General features: G+C 38.1%; 1 long non-coding RNA gene across 4 annotated transcripts in view; it reads right to left on the bottom strand.

Annotated features, from left to right (window-relative positions):
- The window catches only part of LOC102135343 (uncharacterized), a 215,418-nt gene that overhangs the window by 153,756 nt on the left and 38,117 nt on the right, over positions 1–23,545 (bottom strand). For 3 of the 4 annotated variants that reach the window (XR_010588294.2, XR_012416280.1, XR_001492299.3), the window contains exon 3: positions 5,358–5,397. The exons of the other annotated variant lie outside the window; for it this stretch is intronic. This is a non-coding gene — a long non-coding RNA (uncharacterized lncRNA). The remainder of the gene's footprint in view (positions 1–5,357; positions 5,398–23,545) is intronic. 4 annotated transcript variants of the gene reach the window in all.

The following is a 23,545-nucleotide window of genomic DNA, read 5'->3' as shown; positions in this document are numbered from 1 at the left end:
GAATGGCGTAAACCCGGGAGGCGGAGCTTGCAGTGAGCTGAGATCCGGCCACTGCACCCCAGCCTGGGCGGCAGAGCAAGACTCCGTCTCAAAAAAAAAAAAAAAAAAAAAAAGAACAAAACTGCATCAATAAAGACTTCATCTAGTTTTGTTCCCTTTTCCAAGCATCTAATCAAGCTCATGCCTCTTTTTGGATACTCTACAGTACCTTCAAATAGTTGGAACTTTTTCTTTTATATTTTATCCAGAGTTTATCATAGATATTCAGGAAAGGGAATTTTCCTAGACAGGCTACTCTGCCATTGCTGAAACTGAAATTCCTCCAATATTCTTTTAATAAGATATTTTCTACTTAAAATCATCTGGGGTTGGTTTAGTTAGAAATTTTGCAACTAAAATCTGTGGCCAGATCTAGTACTGATGCAGGACTGATGTTTAAGGTTGATGTAAAAGTTACATATTTATAAACAAGTGTTTATTTCTTTAAAATGTAATTCCAATAAGTATTATCTTTTGGCTATAATTCCAATAAGTATTATCTGTTTAGCTATAGCTTTTAAATGCTCTTTTTTTTTTTTTTTTTTTTTTTTTTTTGAGATGGAGTCTCTCTCTGTTGCCAGGCTGGAGTGTAGAGGTGTGATCTCGACTCACTGCAACCTCTGCTTCCCAGGTTCAAGCGATTCTCCTGCCTCAGTGTCCTGAATAGCTGGGATTACAGGCTTGCACCACCATGCCTGGTTAATTTTTGTATTTTTAGTAGATTTGGGGTTTCACCATGTTGGTCAGGCTGGTCTTGAACTCCCGACCTCAGGTGATCCGCCCACCTCAGCCTCCCAAAGTGCTGGGATTACAGGCATGAGTCACCGTGCCCTGCCACTTATTTTAAATATTTATAAAAATGCATGAATAAATGTACTTTCATGGCAGCTTATCCTTTTTTTGTGCCAGAATTGTCCAACAGAGTTTAAAATAATGACAGAAACACTACTTTTCTGATGAGGTTTACATCAGTTAGGACTCTTGGTGACAAGTTATAGAAAAATCAGCTTAGACTCACACTGACCAAAAAAAAAAAAAAAAACTCTTATCTCTTGGGATTCATGGTACAATTGAAGAATTAAATTGTCGTCAGCAGAGATGAATTTGAGCCTCAAAACAATTGAAGCCAGGTCAGTCAAGAGTCCAAGGACTCTGCCACATTGGTCCACCTACTTCTTTCCAGCCATTGCCATTATTCACTCGCCACCTGAGGAAACTTGGCTACCAGTAGCTGCTGATTGAGGAGAGACAGATTCTCTTCTTTGACACAATACAAAAATTCTGTAGATAGATTCTGATTACTTCATTGGGGTTATCCCTGCGTCAGTCACTACAGAACAAAAAGGACAAGGTTGAGAAAAACCATCTCAAACAGATGTAAAAAGGAGATCGGGGGCCTTCCCAAGAGAGGGAGAAGGCAGGATAAATCCCTTAAATTTCCCCTTCAGGACTCATTTCTAAAGGTTTACTAAATGCAGGAAGAAATAATTTGAGGTTTAGAAAATACACTTTGAAAAGTAGGTAAGTTTTCTATCAAAATAAAACACAATACTTTTTGACTGCTTAATATGTGCCCACACCGTATCATCTATGCCTAAATATTTATTTGTTATGTGAAACCTGCCTGGGAAAATCTGAAGTAGCTTAAGGAGCACAGGTTATGGCTACAACTGACCCAGGTCCCAGTCAGCTGAGCTGGGTAGGCACAATTATTAACAATTTGACTTTGAGCAAGCTAGATAATCTCTATCCTTACAAGCTTTTTACTTCTGTGTACCAAAAGTGACTTTGTAGGGTGTCTGTGGAGACTGAAGAAAATGAGATAAATAAAACAGTAGAGGTACATAATAATGTTAGCTATTTTAAGTCATTGAGAGTCAGAGCCTGTTTACTCATACAATATCAACAAATTTACTTTCTGAACTTTAGAAAATAAAATGCATTATTTGACTTATTTGTACTCTGGAGGAAATAACATACAATGAGAACAAAACAAAATGTCAATCTCCTTTTGTCTTTTTTTGCAATTACAAAACCAGGACAAATGCAAATTCCAATAAACACTCATGGAAGGTCTTTGATAGCAATTTAATTACATTATTTATTAAGCATTTAATAGTGGGGCTTCACATAATTCTCATTCTGCTCCTCTTTCCTCCTCTTCTCCTTTTCCTCCTACTTCTTCTCCTTCCTCTGCTACTCATCCCAACTAAAAGTCATCTGAAGGCAAATTAGACTTAGGATATTCACCAGAATGACTTGGGAAGGTTGCCATAGATACCTCTTCCCCAGACCTTTAAACAAGTTGATTACATTACATTACATCATTTACCCCAAGTTTAAGAGCAAAACTTAATTTATCTTGCTAGGTAGAAAATGTGTTTTTACTACATTCAAAGAAAGTAAGTTGAAAAAAAAAGAGATAATATAAAAGCACAGAGACAAATTGTTTGTCCTGCCTGGAATGAACACTCAAGCTGTATTAAAAATGGAACCAGCATTTTTATATTGGGACATATTATTTTTCTACGACATACAGTGTGAACAGTAGAGTGGAGGGCCAATGAATGAGGCTGTTCATTCAATCAAGGTCCATTGATCTTTAAATGATGAGATTTGGGAATCATAAATCTCACCAAGAAAATCAGGCCACCTCCCAAAATTGTGATTAGTATTATTAATGTATTCATTGCTCTTACGCATCTCCTTGTCTACATCTTTCTAATGCGGCACCCTTCACCAGCTGGTTTCTAACTGCATCTCCAGGTTTGCCTTAAACTGTGTCATTTAGACTCCCTACACTTCACCAAACATCCTCTCCAGGGCCTTCCCTGGTTCCTCCAAGTATTCCTGAATTGGCTAGGTTCTGCATCTTGCCAAAGCCCTTCATAACTGCACTGAACATGTGCATTATAATGATATGTTTATCTGCCTATCTACTGCTAGGCAAGGAGAAACTTGAAAGCAAAGCCTTCATGTAACTGTTTTCTAAAGACAGTTGTATCATGATATAATTAACACATAAAAATCTGCACATATTTCAAGTTCACGATCTGGTAAATTTTGACTCACACACACACACAGACATGCACACATACACAAAACTATCACTAAAGTTAATATAATAAACAAATCCAGTACCCACAAAAGTTTCTTCATGCCTCTTTGTCATTCCTCCCCCATCCCCACCTATTCCTACAATCCCCAATCCCTAAACAATCACCAATCTGCTATCACTATGTTGCATTATCTAGAATCTTATATGTATGGAATCATACAATATGTATGCTTTTTTTTTTGTCTGCCACTTTTTACTCACTCAGCAGAATAATTTTGGAATTCATTCATGTTGTTCTACGTGTCAATGGTGTATTCCCTTTGTAATGCTGAACAGTGTTCCACTGTAACGATACACCACAGTTTGCTTGTCTATTCACTGTTGATGCCACTGGGGTTGTTTCCAGTTTGTGGCTATTAAAAAATAAGCTGCTATGAACATTTCTGTACAAGCATTTGTATGGACATATGCTTTGATTTCTCTTGGGTAAATACCTATTCATGGGTCATATAGTAGCTATGTGTTTAACTTTTTAAAAAAACTTTAAAACTGTTTTTGACACTGTACATTTCCTCCAAGAGTATATGAGAGCTCCAGTTGCTCCTCATCCTCATTAACACTTGATAGAGTCCATTCTCTCAGATACCTGTTAGACATCCTGATGGGTATTCAGTGCTATCTAACTATTGTTTTAATTAACATTTCTGTAATAACTAAGGATGTTAAGCATTCTTGTGCATGTCTTTTGATGAGCATGTGTAAGCCTTTCTGTTGGAATTGCTTGGCCAGGAAGGATGTACTAGGTGAGCCTTAAAGATATTATCAAACAGTTTTTAATTTTTATTTATTTATTTTTTTTTTTTTGAGATGGAGTCTTGCTCTTTCACCCAGGCTGGAGTGCAGTGGCACGATCTCAGCTCACTGCAACCCCATTCTTCTGCCTCAGCCTCCTGAGTAGCTGGGACTACAGGTGCCCTCCACCACGCCTGGCTAATTTTTTTTTTTTTTTTTTTTTTGTATTTTTAGTAGAGACGGGGTTTCCCCATGTTAGCCAGGCTGGTCTTGATCTCATGACCTTGTGATCCACCTGCCTCATCCTGCTCGTACCATATTAAACCCCCACTAGCAGTGTATGACAGTCCAAGTTGTTCTTCATCAACACTCGGAATTATATGCTTTTCTTATTTAGCCATTCTGGTACATACTGTATGATTCCATTCATATAAAATTCTAGAAAATGCAAGCTACAGGAGTATCACACTGAGGTTTTAATTTGCATTTCCTTGATAATTAATGAAAATAAGCTATTTTTCAAATGCTTGTCACTTAGCTATACATGATTGAAACGCCTGTTCAAGTCTATTGCTCATGTTTTTATTAGGTTGTCTGTCTTCTTATTTTTATTTGCAGGAGCTCTTAATATGTGAGATTTAATTCTTATGTCAGATATTTGAATTGCAAATATTTTCCCCATTCTGAATGGCTTCTTCATCCTCCTAATAGTGCCTTTTGATGAACAGAAGTATCTAATCTTGTTACAGTTAAGTTTCTCAAGTTTCTTTTTTTGTTTGTTTGTTTGTTTGTTTTTTATGGTTAGTGCTTTTTGAGTTCTGTTCAAGAAACTTACTCCCAGTTTATTAGGATTTTTTTTTTCCTTCCAGAATATTTATTGTTTATCATTCACATTCAGATCTGCAACTCATCTGGAGCTGATTTGTGGCACTTTTAAATTATTTGTCATTTGCCATATTCCATCTTATTAAAAAACAGTATTTCTGATTGTTCCTTTTGTGTTAAGCCCTAGTATGGCTCAATATGGTGACTACTGATCCTGTCTTTATTCAAAATTTTGCTATTTTGTTCAGAGTGCATTTTTGCATTATTTTTTATTTTTAACACATTGTATCAAAATTATTTATCTTGATTGGTACGTTTATGGAGCCACAAATACTTGGTGCCCAAGGCAGGTCCCTCACTCACTTCACTCTAGTCCCTGCCATGCCTTAATACCTGAACTGAAGCACCTGGATCTTCCTACAATCAGGGCACTATCCACTTGCTTCAGAATAGCTATATGGATTGCTTCTAGAAGCCTCAGACTCTCATAAGACTAGAAATCTTATTCTCTTCCTAAGTCAGTAGAAATACTCTGGTAGCCTGAACTTGTTCACCATAATAATAATGAACTGCCTTGCAAAGATTCTGTATGCTCCCCATCCACCTTCTGCAGGGAAGAAACTGGCATCCCAAAGCGACTCACCCTTTGAAGGCCCATCCGGAGGATTTTCTAGTCCCTTTCTCTGGAAAGCAGAAAAGAAAAATAAAAGAATATATTAACTCTTCAGTGAGTCATCCTACAATGAACAGCATTAGATTGGACTAAATACCTCTGAGTGAGGCCACATGTGGTGGCTCACACGTGTAATCCCAGAACTTTGGGAGGCTGAGGTGGGTGGATCACCTCAGGTCAAAAGTTCAAGACCAGCCTGGCCAATATGGTGAAACTGCATATCCACTAAAAATACAAAAATTAGCTGGGTGTAGTGGCAGGTGTCTGCAATCCCAGCTACTCAGGAGGCTGACGCAGGAGAATTGCTTGAACCCAGGAGGCGGAGATTGCAGTGAGCCAAGATCTCGCTACTGCACTCTAGCCTGGGTGACAGAGTGAGACTCCATCTCAAAAAACAAACAAACAAACAAAAAAATCTCTGAGTGTCCAGTTCTCATCTGTATAGTGGCAGCATCAAGGAGTGCTCACAACTAAGGCAGTGACAAAAATGAAGATTGGAGCAGCCACTTTCAGAGAAGGGCCTTCACTGCTCAAGTCTACTGACAGTCCACACTACAATCAGTACCACTTATCTAAAAGAAGAAATTCAGAAGGCAAAGCAAGCCTAATATGCGTCACCCTTAGAACATACAGCAGATTAAATTCTTCCACTGTTGCAGCCTAGGAATTTAATTTGTGCCTGGAGCTAAGGCGCTGAAAGACAGTAAATATTTAAGTTGAGATGGACCTGCCTTCCTAACACAAAATCATACACTCAGAAAAAGAGGAGGATATAATACACATTTAATTTCTTATCTACCCTCTAGCATTTGGTCTCTTTAGCTCTCCACCTCAGCTTCACAATCAGCTTAGTACATACCTACTCATCGATTTGAATGGTGACCCAGGGCTATGGGATTTGCAGATAGCAAGACAGTGTTTTGGTCACTCTAATGCTAAGGATTATTTTTGCTGTGGCTTTTTCTTGCAGCAATTTCATTTCATTTCTGTCAGTACACCCTGATTAAACACAAACTCTCCCACGGCATGCCAGGTAATGGCCAGTACACAAAAGTAACCAATAGCTCCAGGTCAGTCCTTGCTTTCACTGGACCAGTTGCCCTTCCTCTCAAATCACCAATTCCAATCCTCTGATTCTGATGCTTGTACACACAGTTTCAAAGACCACACTTTCTTCTGCTTTTCAACAAAGACTGAATTTTCATTCCAGCCCTACCACTATTCGATTGAGTGTCCTTAGGAAAATCACTTTACTACCATCTATGCCAGCAGTTCTCAACACAGGCTGCTCATTAACATACTGTTGCCTGAGCCTCAGCCCCAGCCTCAGAAGTTCTAGTTCAATTGGCCCATGGTTAGGATATCATACCTAGGTGATTATAATGGGCAGTCAGAGTTAAGAACCACAAAACCTGTAGTTCCTAATCACCTGAGAGGTGGTTAAAATGCACATTTCTAGCTCACCCTCATTCCCCACTCCCTGAGTCTGATTTAGGATACTCAATTAGAGACCAAGCATTTTCCATTTTAATGAAGCTGAAACTGGTGGTCCAGGTAACAGTCTTTGAGTAATACTGATTTTATAAAAGAGGCGGCTGTATGATCTGATCTTTTGGGTCCATCTCAGGGCTAATGTTTGATCATTTGGAGTTGCTGCCCTTCAGAAGGCGTGGATAATCCCAATGCTTTGTACCTGTTTAGTCTTAAGAAAGATAGGTTTTCTTTATCTGAAGATAAAAGACATGTCTGTTTTTTGTTTTTTTGTTGTTTCGTTTTTTTTGTTGTTGTTGTTGTTGTCGTTGCTGACTGTCTTCTGTAAAGTTCCTTATATCGGTTTGAACCTCGAGAGTGTGCCAACAGACAACACAAGGCGGTGTGGAGCAACACGTTGTTTTAATGAGAGGCTGGGTGCAGGCAGGCTGAGGCCTAAAATGGCATCAGTCCCAAGTGAGGAGGGGCAAAGGTTTTATAGTCTCATGTAAACAGGAAGTATCCTAGTTTGATGTAAACAGGAAGTGTCCTAGTCTGATGTAGTTGTACCCGGATGGCCTCTTTCTAAATCTTCAGGGTTATGTGTCTTCCGGCCAGACTAGGTGTCTTCTGGCTGGCTCTCTTCCTGCTTCTGCTGTCTTGCTGTCAGCATGCTGCTGGTGCAAGTAGCCTTGTTCCTTGGGACTGGGCCTGAGAAGGGAGGAGTTACTCATCTCCTTAAGCTTTCAGGTCCCAGGGAGAATCTTATACCTTCCTCTCCCCAAAACTGGAAGCACTTGATGTCCGTGGATGAGCTCAACCTCTCCTCCTGTTCCCACACCCTCTTCCACTCTAGAGGTTTTGGAACCAGTACTATAGGCAATAGGATTTAAGAAGCACTGAACACCATGGGACTTAGCACCAAGCTGCTTCCTTTGTTCACTCCCATCCTGGACTAACATTGCTGTCCCAGTTACTGGACTTTCATCCTGACCACTCAAGATCAAGTCCTCCCACCTTGGACCTTAATTATGTCATTGGACCCTGACATTGCTGCCTATGCCTGGTTTATTTGAATCATTGTCTTCCAAACAGCTGAGATCCAGGCCATCTTGCCACCTTCCACAGTAGTGTGTCATGCCATCTAGAGACTCCTTCTCCCAGAGTTGACCCGGTGCTTCATATCCCTGATTTCCACCACATGCTTGTTTCCCTTGCTAGGGCCTCTCTGATACTAAATGGGTGCCTAGATTACCTCCTATTATGGTCATCCTTGTTGGCTCCTGGGTCCACATATTGCCCAGTAAATCTGACTTCTTTCTGCCACCCACTCACTGCTGGTGTTAGTTCCAGGTCCCTATGGTCCCCAGTTCACCATATTGCTGGACTTCGATGAACATTTGCTACTTATCTAGCACTGTGCTAACAAAATTGCTTTCACTATCTCATTTGTCCTCATAAAACCCAAATGAGCTACATATTAATTTAATCCTCATTTTACAAATGAGGAAACTGGGAGCGCTTAAAGTTGTTAAGATTACACAGACTGAAAACTAAACTCTCAGTACACTGCAAACATAATGAGACAAAAATAAGCACACTGGCACCTTCCAGCTGCTGAAACCAAGTCTGGCTTTGTGATATCGTGAGGTTAGGAGTTCGCTTTTAGAATTCTGGCTTTTTAGAATCTTTCTCCCCACCCCATAGATAGCTGAAAGCATGAGCCTTCAAGATCTGGCTTCGTCACAACCCACCTCACCAATACCCGCTTGGAGAAAGGGCTCATTTAATAATTTTCAATATATTGAAGTCAATATGTTTGTTTTTCCACAAAGAATATTCACTCCAAGCCTAAAATCATAATGCAAAAAATATATATTTCTTATTTAAAGAATTTCAGCAAATAGATATCCTGCAAGACCACAGGAAACCTTCAGATTTTATTATATAGGTGGCCAGCCCAATATGTGTGGTGAGATCTTGGCAAAGCCCAGGCAGGACAGAGCTTAGAGAAAAACAGTTCAGGGGGGTTGGTGTGATACTCAACAATTTTAATGATTGTATATAGTTACCTATTGCTACCAAAACAAATTACCACAAACACTAAAGTCAAGATATCAGCAGGGCTGATTCCTCTAGGCTCTGGGAAAGAACCATCCCTTTGCGTTTCCTAGATTCTAGAGGCTGCCCACGTTCCTTCACTCATGGCTGCATCACTCCAACCTCTACTTCTATCCTCACATCTCCCCTAACTCTCCTGCCTCCCTGTTTCCCTATAAGGACACTGTGATTACAGTGGGTCCACCCAGATAATCCAGGATAATCTCTCCATCTCAGGATCTTTAATTTAGCCACATCTTCAAAGTCATTTTTTGCCATTTAAAGTTGCATATTCACAAAGAATTGAACATCTTGGTGGTGGGGGGACATTGTTTTGCCTACAACAGACTTAATGACTCAAATATAGGGGACAATCAAGGACAGAGGGGAAGAATGGAAAGTATTAGGACACTTCTGTTAATTTATATGACAATGACCGAAAGTCAACTGAAATTGGCTTACTTAGGCCAGAGAGGAAAATTTGGGGTCACCCATAAGCAAGCCTACAAAAGGGAAGGGTGGGAACACAGCCTCCAGGATAACTGAATATGGGCCTCCAATACTAACAACTCCCTGTTTCTTTTTTTTGGTCTGTCTTTTCTGCATCTTATTGCCAGCTGCTCCTCAGTGCTGAACTATTAACGAAAGTAGATCTAAGTGTGCACCCTTCAGCTTCATGACCAGGGAAACATAGTGTCCTTCCTCTAGCTCCAGCAAGAAAAAATTTCAGCAGGTTCCATGATTGGCCAGAATTGTATCCTAAACCCATCACTAAGCCAACCAACAAAGTTGATTGAACATTGGGATTGATCTACGCAGGTCATTTGATGCCCCACAAGCACTGTGATTTACAGCCTTCACCAGAACCACCATGGTAGACATAAGAAACAGTTCCTCAAGTGAAAAAAGGACTTGGAAAATGATAAATGCCCACTAAGAGGATGGCAGGTGTTATCCAAACTTTTGCAGCATTAAGTCCTCTCAAACTGAGAACTGAATAAAAACTAGCAAGAAAAATGAATTATTAGTCTGGAAAACATTGTGAGACTCTGTCTCTACAAAAAATATTAAAAATTAGCCAGCACAGTGATGTACGCTTGTATAGTCCCAGCTACTCAGGAGGCTAAGGTGGGAGGATCACTTTACCCAGGACTTTGATGCTCCATCAAGCTATGATTGTGGCACTGCACTCTAGCCTGGGTGACAGTAAGATTCTGTCTCTAAAAAGAAAGAAAAGAAAAATGAGTGAGCTGAAACTTCTGAGAATTTTTGCCATTGATAAAAGTTAAGCATGGCACTACTGTCTTAGTTAAATCATTTGTATCCTGAGGAAACCAAAAAATTACTACACGATCTTTCCCACCAGGCTGTAACCTTCATCCGGAGACTGTTTTCCTGATAGTTACTCTACTCAGACTGAGAGGTAGCAAACAACCTAGTGAATTATTTAAGTCAAAACTCCATCCCTTCTCTGGATCTACCACTTATAAAATGAGGGCACTGGATTGAATGAACTTGGCAGCTCCTCTCTGCTCATAAAGAACATGATGCTGTGATTTCCTAACTATCCAGATAGGCTCTGTGTTTTAGGTGCACGTTTTTAGGTCTTTCTGAGGGTGATGGCAGTGGTGGTCGTGGTGGTGGTTTGGTTTTTTAAAATCAATCCCCGTTAAATGGCCTGATTTTTTCTTTCTTTCTTTCTTTCTTTCTTTTTTTTTTTTTTTTTTTTTTTTTTTTTTTTTTTTTTTGATACTCAGTCTTGCTCTGTCGCCCAGGCTAGAGTGCATTGGTGTGGCGTGATCTCGGCTCACTGCAACCTCTGTCTCCCAGATTCAAGCAATTCTCTGCCTCAGCCTCCTGAGTAACTAGGATTATAGGTGCCTGCCACCACCCCCAGCTTTTTTTTTTTTTTTTTTTTTTTTGTATTTTTAGTAGAGATGGGGTTTCACCATCTTGGTCAGGCTGGTCTTGAACTCTTGACCTCGTGATTCACCCACCTCTGTCTCCCAAAGTGCTGGGATTACAGGCGTGAGCCACCACACCCGGCCCTGACTTATTTTTATGTGTCAGATGCCAGGAATTGCTGGTAGACTCTTTTCACCATCTAGTTGAGCAGGAAATGCTGTGGCCAGAGTGATTAAACCAAAGAGAATCTTGAAGGTGAATTCCCACTTTTTCCTTTCCAGTTAAGCAACTGAGGCCAATGTCATTGTATTGTCAATATTAGGCACACAACTCCCAATTAGACCTGTGAAGACATTCTCTCAAGTCAACAGTGTAAGCAGTCCTCACTGTTTCTGTTTTGCACCGGGTCTGTTTGGGCTGCCATGTGACCCACACCTTTATTATTTCCCATTCACCTGAACTTTTCAAGTGAAAGAAAACTAAATTACCTTAATTTTTAACCCAACCTTGCAAATTAGCCACTTGTCAGATGCCAACAATGGCACATGCCGATGCAAAGTTAAGCCTTGTGAAAAGGAATTATTTTTTCCCATCTTTAGCTTTCCCTTGAGACAAAATAGTAGCTCCTGGGTCCACATATTGCCCAGTAACTCTGACTTCTTTCTGCCACACACTCACTTCTGGTGTTAGTTCCAGGTCCCTATGGTCCCCTTTGGCACTATTAAATCCTAAAAGTCATCTGCCAGGAGGTTTGAGCTAGAAAGGAGAAGACATCTTTCTCCTAAACTCCTAAGGTAGTCCTGTATGGTTACCTTTTTACCTATTCATGTCCCAGTCCATCAACTGGCAAGGACCACATCATGTCTAGCTTTGTGTCATTTTGTTTTCCAAGCACACACCAAAGGGACAGGAAAGATATGTAAAAAGTAGGGTAGTAGGCACTTAAAAAAAATAGCATTTTTTTGCTTCTGCTTTTCTCTCATTTTGAAGAAACAAAACCTTCTCCCAAATAATTCAGGGGATCCTGAAGGACATTTTTCATGGCTCAGTTTCCACATACCCACCACGTTTCTCAAATCCTTATCTGCCTATTTGGCCCTGCAGATAAGCTTTCTCTCCTGTATCTCTCTCTCTCTTTCATGTTTCTCTTTCTCTCCCTCTTCTTCCTCTCTCTCTTTAGTGTCTCTCTTTAGTGTCTCTCTCTCTCTCTCTCCTCTCTCTCTAGCTTTAGGCTTGCCTGGCTTCCTGATTAAGCCAATATGTCTCTCCTACATGTGTTTCAACAGTGTTATCCAAGTAAGTATAACAATTATTTTTCCACCCCTACGAAGGCCTTTCTTTGCTAAAAAAAAAATGCCTCTGAAACTCTTATATAAATTCCAGTAAGCTCTGTTATTATTTACTTCATAGAATAGGAGGCACTGCATTGTATTCAAAATCACTCTTCCTCTCTGATTTTCCCAGTTTTCCTAAGAATAAATTTGTAACTCTTCCTTTGAGGCAATCTGTTTTCTAAGAATACCTAGTGTTCTACTTATCTGATCTTCAAGACATGCCCAGCTTGGTCTCAATCACAGGGTGAACACAGCAAACATAGGCTGAGACGTCAATATTCCCAGTACATGATTAGTTTCCAAAGTTCTGAGAATTTGCTTTCTCATAAAGAAAAAAAAAATCTCCTACATATTGGCTTATAGTTGACATATATTAATCACCATTATATAAAGAGTGCCTTCTATGGTTCACACACATACTGAGCAAGAAATGGAGACATAGTGTTGAAAAAGACAATAAACCATGCCTTCACTCAACAAACTATAGTCCATTGGAAAGACAAAACAGACCTAGAAACCATTAGGTATAAGAGTGTAACAAGTGCTATATAAATTTATATTCTAGGCATAGTGGTAGCCACAAGTCTGCAGATCAACTCTGCTTGTGAGTGGAGAATTGGGGGAAAATGTGAAGTTTCAACTATAGTGTGAAGGACCATGGCTGGTCAGGAGGTGTGGGTGGGTAAGTGGTACAGGCAAAATCAAGAAAGCAAAGCTCAACAAAGCTTGCTCAGGGACAGGTAAATAGGTGTAGCTCAAGTACAGGGCACAAAAATTGTGGGGTGGCAGAAGATCAAGCTACAGGAGTAGACAGAAAGCATATTGTGGGGAGTCTTTTGTGCCATACTAAGGAGCTGAACTTCATCCTTTCTACAATGGAGAGCCAATGAAGGATTTTAAGAAGAGAGGAGTAGGTGTGGCAGGAGTAATCGATATTATTATTATTGATAATAACTTTGAATGTAAATGCACTAAACTTTCATTCTACTGGAACTTGAGAGGAGAAAAGGAAAAGTAAATGAACTAAGCTCTTTAATCAAAAGACATAGAGTGGCTGAATGGATTAAAAAAAATAAAAATAATAAAAATTAAAAAAATAAAAACAAGACCCAGCAGTCAAGGAAACACATAGCCTGAAAACAGAGGATAGAAAAAGACATCCCACGCAAATGGAAACCAAAAAGAAGCACAAGCATCTATATTTACACTAGACAAAATAGATTTCAAGACAAAAACTGTAAGAAGAGACAAAGAAGGTCATTATATAATAATGTGGTCAATTCAGCAAAAGGATATAATAATTATAAATGTCTATGTGCCCAACACTGGAGCACCCAGATATATAAAGCAAATATTACTAGAGCTAAAGAAAGATATATACCCCAATACAATAACAGGTGGAGACTTAAACAACTCATTTTCAGCACTGGTTAGATCATCCAGACAGAAAATGAACCAAAAAAACATCAAACTTAATCTACACTATAGATCAGATCAAATGGACCTAATAGATATTTAGCAAACATTTTATCCAATGGCTTCAGAATATAAATTCTTCTTCTCAGCACATAGATTATTCTTGAGGATAGAAGCTATGTTAGGCCACAAAATATGTTTTTTAAAAATAAAAAAATGAAATTATATCAAGTGTCTTCTTTAACCACAGTGGAATAAAACTAGAAATCAATAACAACAGGAATTTTGGAAACTATACAAACACATGGAAATTCATATGCTCCTGAATGAACACTAAGAACATGGAAATTAAGAAGGACATTTTAAAATTTTCTTGAAACAGACCATAATGGAAACAAAACATACCAAAGTCTACAGGGTATAGCACAAGCTGTATACTTTACTAAGAGGAAAGTTTATAGCTATAAGCACCTACATCAAAAAATTAGAAAATTTTCAAATATAAAACCTAACTATGCATCTTAAAGAACTAGAAAAGCAAGAGCAAATCAAGCCCAAAATTAGTACAAGAAGAGAGATTATAAATACAAAGCAGAAATAAACGAAATTGAAATGAAGAAAACAACACAAAAGATTAATGAAACAAAAAGTTGATTTTTTTGAAAAGAGAAACAAATCTGACAAACCTTTAACCATACTAAGAAAATAGAAGACCCAAATAAATAAAATGAGAGATTAAAAAGGAGACATTACAATCAATATGACAAAAATTCAAAGGATTTTTAGAGGCCTGTAAGAGCAATTACATGCCAGTAAATTGGAGAACCTAGAAGAAATGAATAAATTCCTGGACACATATAACCTACCAAGATTGAACCATGAAGAAATCCAAAACCTGAACAGACTAATAACAAGTTATGAAATCAAAGCCATAATAAAAATTATCTCAGCAAAGAAAAGCCCAGGACCCGAAGGCTTCATTGCTGAATTTTACCAAACATTTAAAAAAGAACTAATACCACTCCAACTCATACTATTCTGAAAAATAGAGGAGGAGAGAATACTTCTAAATTCATTCTATGAGGCCAGTATGACCCTGATACCAAAAACAAAGACACATCAAAAAAAGAAAAGAACAGGCCAATATCCCAGTGAACATTGATGCAAAAATCATGAATGAAATACTAGCGAATCAAATTCAAAAACACATTAGAAAGATCATTCATCATGACCAAGTAGGATTTATCCCCGGGATGCAAGAATATTTCAACATATGCAAATCAATCAGTGTGATATAGCATATCAATAGAATGAAGGATAAAAAACTTATGATCATTTCAATTGATGCTGAAAAAGCATTTGATAAAATTCAACATCACTTCATGATAAAAACTCACAAAAAATGCATACAGAAGGAACATACCTCAACAGAATAAAAGTCAACATGACAGACCCACAGCCAGTATCATACTGAATGGGGGAAAAACTGAATGCCTTTTCTCTAAGATTTGGAACAAGACAAGGATGCTCACTGTCACTGTTGTTATTCAACATAGCACTGGAAGCCCTGGATACAGTAATTACACAAGAAAAAGAAATAAAAGGCATCCAAATAGGAAAGGAAGAAGTCAAATTATCCTTGTTTGCAGAAGATACAATCTTATATTTGGGAAAACCTAAAGACTCTATCAAATAACTATTAGATCTGACAAACAAATTCAGTAAAGTTGTAGGACACAAAATTAACACACTAAAAAATCAATACCATTTTTATATGCCAGCAGTAAATAATATGAAAAAGAAATCAAGAAAGTAATCTCAAGTAGCTATGAATAAAATTAAATAAAGTGAAAGATCTCTACCAGGAAAATTGTAAAATATTTATGAAGGAAATTGAAAAGAACATAAAAAATGGAAAAAAAAATTATATTCATGGATTAGAAGAATCAATATTGTTAAAATGTCTATACTACCCAAAGCAATCTACAGATTCAATGCAGTCCCTTTCAAAATACATTCTTAACATAAATAGAAAAAAAACTTAACATTTATATGGAACCACAAAAGACCCAGAATAACCAAAGCTATCCTGAGCAAAAAGAATACAACGAGGAGGCTGGGGGTGGTGGCTCATGCCTATAATCCCAGCACTTTGGGAGGTAGAGGTAGGAGGATCACTTGAGGTCAGGAGTTTCAGACCAGCCTGGACAACATGGTGAAACCCTGTCCCTACTAAAAATACAAAAAAAAAAAAAAAAAAATCAGCTGGGCATTGTGGCAGGTGCCTGTAATCCCACCTACTCAGGAGGCTGAGGCATGAGAATCACTTGAACCGGGAAGGTAGAGGTTGCAATGAGCCGAGATTGTGCCACTGTACTCTAGTCTGGGCGATAGAGCAAGACTCCATTAAAAAATAATAAAAAATGGCCGGGCGCGGTGGCTCAATCCTGTAATCCCAGCACTTTGGGAGGCCTAGACGGGCAGATCACGAGGTCAGGAGATCGAGACCATCCTGGCTAACACGGTGAAACCCCGTCTCTACTAAAAAATACAAAAAAAAAAAACTAGCCGGGCGAGGTGGTCGGCGCCTGTAGTCCCAGCTACAAGGGAGGCTGAGGCAGAAGAATGGCGTAAACCTGGGAGGCGGAGCTTGCAGTGAGCTGAGATCCGGCCACTGCACTCCAGCCCAGGCGACAGAGCAAGACTCCGTCTCAAAAAAAATAAATTAATTAATTAAAAATAATAATAATAATAATAATAAAAGAAAAGAAAGAAAGAAAAGAAAAAGAATACAATGAGGAATCACATTACCTGACTTCAAATTATACTACAGAGCTGTAGAAACCAAAATAGCATGGTACTGGCATAAAAACAGACACATAGACCAATGGAATAGAAGAGAGAACCCAGAAAAATATACATACATTTACGGTGAACTCATTTTTGACAAAGGTACCAAGAACACATATTGGGAAAAGACAGTCTCTTCAATAAATGATGCTGGCGAAACTGGATCTCCATATGCAGAAGAATGAAGCTAGATCCCTATCTCTTGGCCACATACAAAAATCAAATCAAAATGGATTAAAGACTTAAATCTAAGACCTCAATCTATGAGTCTACTACAAGAAAACATTGGGAAAACTCTCTAGGACATTGGACTAGGCAAAGATTTCTTGAGTAATACCTCACAAGCACAGGTAACCAAAGCAGAAATGAACAAATGGGATCATATCAAATTTAAAAAGTTTGGCACAGCAAAGGATACAGTCGACAAAGTGAAGAGACAACTGACAGATGGGAGAAAATACTCACAAACTCTCCATCTGACAAAAATTAATAACCAGTATATATAAGGAGCTCAAACAACTCAATAGGAAAAAAATCTAATAATCCAATTTTAAAATGGGCAAAAAATCTGAATAGCCATATCTCAAGAAAAGATATGCAAATGGCAAGCAGTCATATCAAAAGGTTCTCAACATCACTGACTATCATAGAAATGCAAATCAAAACTACAATGAGATACCATCTCACCCCAGTTAAAATGACTTTTATCCAAAAGACAAGCAGTAAATGCTGGTGAGGATGGGGAGAAAAGGGAACCGGCATACACTGTCAGTGGGAATGTAAACTAGTACAACCACTATAGAGAACAGTTTGGGAGCTCCTCAAAAAACTAAAAATAGATCTACCATATGATCCAGCGATCCACTGCTAGGTATATACCCAAAAGAAAGGAAATCAGTATATTGAAGATATATCTGCACTCCCGTGTTTATTGCAGCAGATATTAACAATAAGCAAGATTTGGAAGTAACTTAAGTGTCCATCAACAGGTGAATGAATAAAGAAAGTGTGGTACATACACAAAACGGAGTAGTATTCAGCCATAAAAAAAATGTGAGCCTGTCATTTACAATAACGTAGAGGGAACTGGAGGGGAGGAAACTGTGTTAAGTGAAATAAGCTAGGGACAGACATACTTTGCCTTTTCTAAATTATTTGTGGAAGCTAGAAATTAAAACAATTGAACTCATGGAGATAGAGAGTAGAATGATGGTAACTAGATGCTAGAAAGTGTTGTGGGGTTGGGGGAAGTGGAGATATTTAATGTGTACACAAATATAATTAGCTGTAGTGAAGAAGATACAGTATTTTGTAACACAACTGGTGACTACAGTCAGCAATAATTTTTTGTATATTTTGAAATAACTAAAATTGTATAATTGGATTGTTTGTAACACAAAGAAAGGATAAATGCTTGAGGTGATGAATACCCCGTTTACCCTTATGTGATTATTACACATTGTATGCCTGTATCAAAATATCTCATGTACCCCTGAAATATATACACTTACTATGTACCCACAAAAATTAAAAATACAAATTTTAAAATAATAAATAAATAGCATTAGGTTTCATGTTTAAGATCCATATGCTTTTGAGACTTTTTCCATTACACCAAGAGCTTCTTGAGATCAGGAATGATCTCTTTTTGATGATAGTTTGATCTGGGACATAGAGAGCCTAGCACACCTGAGGTGTTCAGGGGGTAATTACTGGAATGGAATGAATGAAAGTAAGCATGAATAGATGGATAGACGGATGCCATGAGCCTAATGGGGCCCTGCAGTGCAAGTACACACTAAGCATATTCTGCAGGTTTGAAAATGTGATTGCCCAGCTAAGATTAAAGATAAAGAGTGAGCCCTGGTCTTAACTTAGGAGATGTGATTGCCTTGTTCTGTTGGTTTTAGCTATTGCCCAAACCAAGCAAAAGCAGGTCCTACCCATAAACATAATTATGCCAGATGGGAAACTGATTAAACAGGCCATCTGACAGTATCTATTCATCTTAATTAGGGCATAGCTTAAAGATGACTGTCTGAAATTCAATCTGATCACAACCAGAAGCAATGGAAACTGCCAAATACACTATTTCATAACTAAGAACTGAGTCTGGGATGACTGTAATGTCTTTTAAAAACATATTTCAGAAGAAAATTGATCTAATTTGTTAGGGTATCATTTGAGGAAGTTCCAAATTACAGGAGATAAATACGGAAAATGACAAAATCAATCAGAAGTTGATGATATAGAAAGAAACTAGGGTCCACTCTGTATCTCTTAAGGCTTAGAATTTTTTAAAGAGAAATGAGAGTCTGCATAACTATTATGTTTTATTTTTTTTTCCCCTAGAGTGCCAAAATCCATGATTTTCTAAAATAAACAGTGTATTTACTTTTTGGTCCTGTTCAAGCTCAGCCACTTACTAACCCCATATGACCTAGGGCAAAGTAATTAATCATTTTGAAACTCAACTTTGCAATGCATTAAAAAAGTAAGAAAAATGCACAACCTAGTGAATGAGAAGATGAAAGTAGTGTGTTAAAGAGATATGTAAATCATCAGTGCCAGGCACTCTTCTAAGCCATCTACATACAGTAACTTCTTATTTATTTATTTATTTATTTATTTATTTATTATTATTATACTTTAAGTTCTAGGGTACATGTGCATAACGTGCAGGTTTGTTACATATGTATACTTGTGTCATGTTGCTGTGCTGCACCCATCAACTCGTCAGCACCCATCAACTCGTCATTTACATCAGGTATGACTCCCAATGCAATCCCTCCCCCGCCCCCCATGATAGGCCCCAGTGTGTGATGTTCCCCTTCCCGAGTCCAAGTGATCTCATTGTTCAGTTCCCACCTATGAGTGAGAACATGCGGTGTTTGGTTTTCTGTTCTTGTGATAGTTTGCTAAGAATGATGGTTTCCAGCTGCATCCATGTCCCTACAAAGGACACAAACTCATCCTTTTTTATGGCTGCATAGTATTCCATGGTGTATATGTGCCACATTTTCTTAATCCAGTCTGTCACTGATGGACATTTGGGTTGATTCCAAGTCTTTGCTATTGTGAATAGTGCCGCAATAAACATACATGTGGAGAAATAGGAACACTTTTACACTGTTGGTGGGATTGTAAACTAGTTCAACCATTATGGAAAACAGTATGGCGATTCCTCAAGGATCTAGAACTAGATGTACCATATGACCCAGCCATCCCATTACTGGGTATATACCCAAAGGATTATAAATCATGCTGCTATAAAGACAGTAACTTCTTTAACCTGGTTGAGACGAGTGCTATTACACAAGAGAATTCTGCAACATTAAGACGTTAAATAACTTCCCTGAGGTCACGTGGCTAGCAAACAGATCATTTGTCATTTGAAAAATAGGTAGTCTTTCCCAGATCTCTCTGCTATAACTGCCTCATCTAGCTGGTTTTCCAGAAGTATTTGTTGGATGGATAGATGAGGAAAAGAGAAGAAAGGAAGAAAGGATGGAGGGCTTAGCTGAGGGACACCTCTTAAAATCAATTAAGTAATTTTCTACTTTTCCTAATTCAGACTTATCACAAAGTCTTCTAATTATAATTTGACTTTTCTGTGCATCAGCCCATCGTGGAGATGGGTGGAGAAATTATGTGATCAGGCCAGTTCATCTGTGTATTCTACTGGAAATAAGAGTGTTCATGGCAAATTAACAAATTCACATTGATGTTTATTTATCAGTCTCTAAGCTTGGTTAATGTGAGTCAGTCCACGAGAGGAACCCATATTAGGAAATTGAAACTCAATTTCCCATTCCCCAGATTAATGTTGAGACTTCCCTAGAACCTAGTACAGTTCCTTGTATGAAGTATACGCTCAATTAATTTTATTTGTATGTTGAATTGAATTGAATTTCTATTTCCTAATGCACAAAAAAAGTAAAGAAAATGCACAATCTAGTGAATGAGAGAACAAAATGTGCACGTTAAAAGTGTATGTAAATCTTCAGTGCCAGGCACTCTTCTAAGCCATCTATGTACAGTAACTTCTTTAACATGATTGGGATGAATGCTATTATACAAGAGCACTCTGTGGGCTTCCAAACCACATTTGGAAGACAAGCCAACTTTAAGAGCCTATAAGATTAGACTGTGGGCCTTGGTGAATCTACCTTGGTAATACCAACCTTTGGAGTCTGTACAGCCTGCCAGCCTAGACACAAGCTATCCTTCCACTTCCTTTAGGACCAGTACCTTGTTTGTGTATTACCCAACCTCTGTTGCAAAGAGCACTTGCCCTGTGAGATTCTCTGTGAGGAAAGAGTCAAATAATTCACTTTAGAAAACTAAACAAATGCTTAATTCCTTTAAAAAAATTATTCAGATAAAATTCAACACTTCCCAAACTTCTTATCAGCAGAACAATTTTTTTCCACGTAACTTTCATTAATATATACTAGAATAGTAATTTCTCTGGCCTAATTCAACATGCAAATAAACATTAATTAGCATACACTTCATACAAGGGACGATACTAGTTTCCAGTAAAGTCTCAAAATTAATCTGAGAGATGGAATTTATATTTTGAATGCTCAAGGTTTGTAAGATACTTTAATCTCGTTGAATTTAATCTTCACCAAAAAAATCTCTGAAGGAGACATTGTTAGCCTCATTTCACAGTGAGAAGACTGAGATTCAAAGAGAGGTCAAGTCTTTTGCTCAGGGTCACCCAGATTTGAAACCTGGGTTTGAAGCCATGTTTGATTTCACTGTAGATTAGATACTCTTATAGTTCTTTAACATAGACCTTTTCTTAAGTAACTTGCAATATTGGGTGGAATATAAGACATGTATATGGCTGTATAACAGAAGCTAGAAAATGCAGAGAGGGACAGAAAGTGTGTTTTAGAGCATTCAGTGGAAGTTGACATTACTTTCATCTGGGAAGATTCAAGAAATATTTTATTTGTGATGTAGCATTTGAGTGGAGCCTCAAGGGAAAATAAAAATAACACCATGTGGTAGAAATATGGAAATAAATTTGGAAAATCTTCACCTGTATCCAGAGAAAACCACCAAAAACCTATATCAGGGTAAATGTTGTTCTCTTTGAAAAAGTGGTAAAATCGTTGTGTACCTAATAGTCCAAAACATGATGGTACAGAGATAGACAGGAAGTCCCTGACTTCAAGATGGTTCACAATACAGTACAACAACCTTCCCTGAATACTACCACTGGAAACACAGAGGAGGTCTAGCTTGGCTTCAAGTGGAGCAAATTATGAAGAGTTTCCTGGAAGACAAAGAATTTAGATTGGAGATGGATTTACACACAAGATGCTAGAGAAGATCATTCCAAGCAAAAACAACAATAAAAATCCATAGACAAAGTCAAAGAAATAGACAAAAATGAAACACTGAGACTAGTCAGAACAGTCTGGAATTTGGAATAAGTGCCTGTGTGGCCAAAGCACAAAGAAGACAAGGCATTCGAGTTCTGAATCCTCCACCATTCTTAACCAGACCAATTTTGCATTTGTCTGTTATATTTTGAAGTTCTGTATAAGGTTTTGTTTTTATTAAAAAGGATTGTTTTGCTTAACAAACAGCTCGAAGCTGGAACTTGGTCATAGGAATCGGTTGTTAATGGTAGACAAGATTGGAGGAAGAACGTGGCTTGCTAGGGAACTAATAGAAGTGATCTCAGCTTGGGTAAAATATTAGGGTATGAGCTTCCCATTAACAGGAATTTTGTTTAATGGCCTTAAATGTCATGCCATGGATTCTTGATTGATTTCGTAGGTAATGAGTAGCATTATTTTTTAAATAAGGATGTAAAATAGAGAAAAGTGCCTCGCAGTTGGTCATGTCCAATACTTTCTTGCTGGAGAATATTCTATGATCTGGAGCTATGGAATCACTCTCCCTTATAATTTGCTGCTTGTCACACCCATAATCTTTGTGTGCCAGCAAAAACAAAATGAGGCCAGGTCACAGTATTCCTGTATGTCCTTCTTCATTAGACAACAGTTACTTCTCAACCATTATTACTCCAGCAAGAAATAGAGGACCAATGTTATAAAACAGGACTATCCAGCTAAACTAGTGAGCATTGCAGGAATATAGTAGGATACAAAATTTACCCTCTTTAATGTCCCTCCTCTCTATTGAATTCCTTAGATTAAAATGGAGAATAGGTATCTTTAAAAAGAAAAGAAACTGTGCAACCTAAGTTTACATTTTTCTCTATGAAAAAAAAAGTGCTTGCTAGGGAACTAATAGAAACTATCTCAGCTTGGGTAAAATATTGTGGTATGAGCTTCCCATTAACAGGAATTTTATCTTGTCTAATCTAGCATCCCCACTACCTAATTCAGTGGTGTTCCATAAATTATCATGATTAAAAGGGTATCAGTAACGGAAAAATTCAATGCCATTTGGCTCTAGACACACTTTAAGAATTGCTACCAAATAACTTGCATATTGCAAGTAGGAATATAAATTTCTATTTCAGTTTCAAACCTGCTATCTCTGGGGGATGAGAAAATGTCATAATGAGTAGAAGCAGAACGTCCCAGCAGGGTTCCAAAATGCTGAGATTTCAACCCACGGGCACCAATGCCAATATTAATAAAGTCACCAATATGAGAAAATTTCTTCTCTGTTTTGAAAGATCATATTCAAAGCTGAATAAAAAGCCAAAACCAGAGGACAAATGAACTAGTTTTCAAGCCTAAGAAACATGCAATTTCAAGTAAAGTAAATTAAATTAACTCAAACATGAATTTTCAAGTGAAGTGCGTAGATTAGCTCACTAGTACAGCTTTGTTGTAAAATACATGCATTCTACAGAGAAATAGCCTGGCCATACCACATTCCAGCTGTATAGGTCTCCTGGTTATTTGCATGTCATCTCTCTAACCCATACGCAACTTCTCTATTCTCCTCTACTAGGCTAGGTATGTGCAAACTCCATTTGCACATAAAAAAGTTTACTTCCTGGTCGATTCTATCAACAGGAGGCACTGGCAAGAGATAAGAAGACTGGAAAAAGAGATTTCTGCTTCTGACTCTGACAGAATGGCA

The sequence above is a fragment of the Macaca fascicularis genome, chromosome 7 (genome assembly GCF_037993035.2).
Source record: "Macaca fascicularis isolate 582-1 chromosome 7, T2T-MFA8v1.1".
Lineage (NCBI taxonomy): Eukaryota > Metazoa > Chordata > Mammalia > Primates > Cercopithecidae > Macaca > Macaca fascicularis.
Note: the sequence above shows the minus strand (reverse complement) of the source record. Positions and strands in the feature narration are given on the sequence as shown.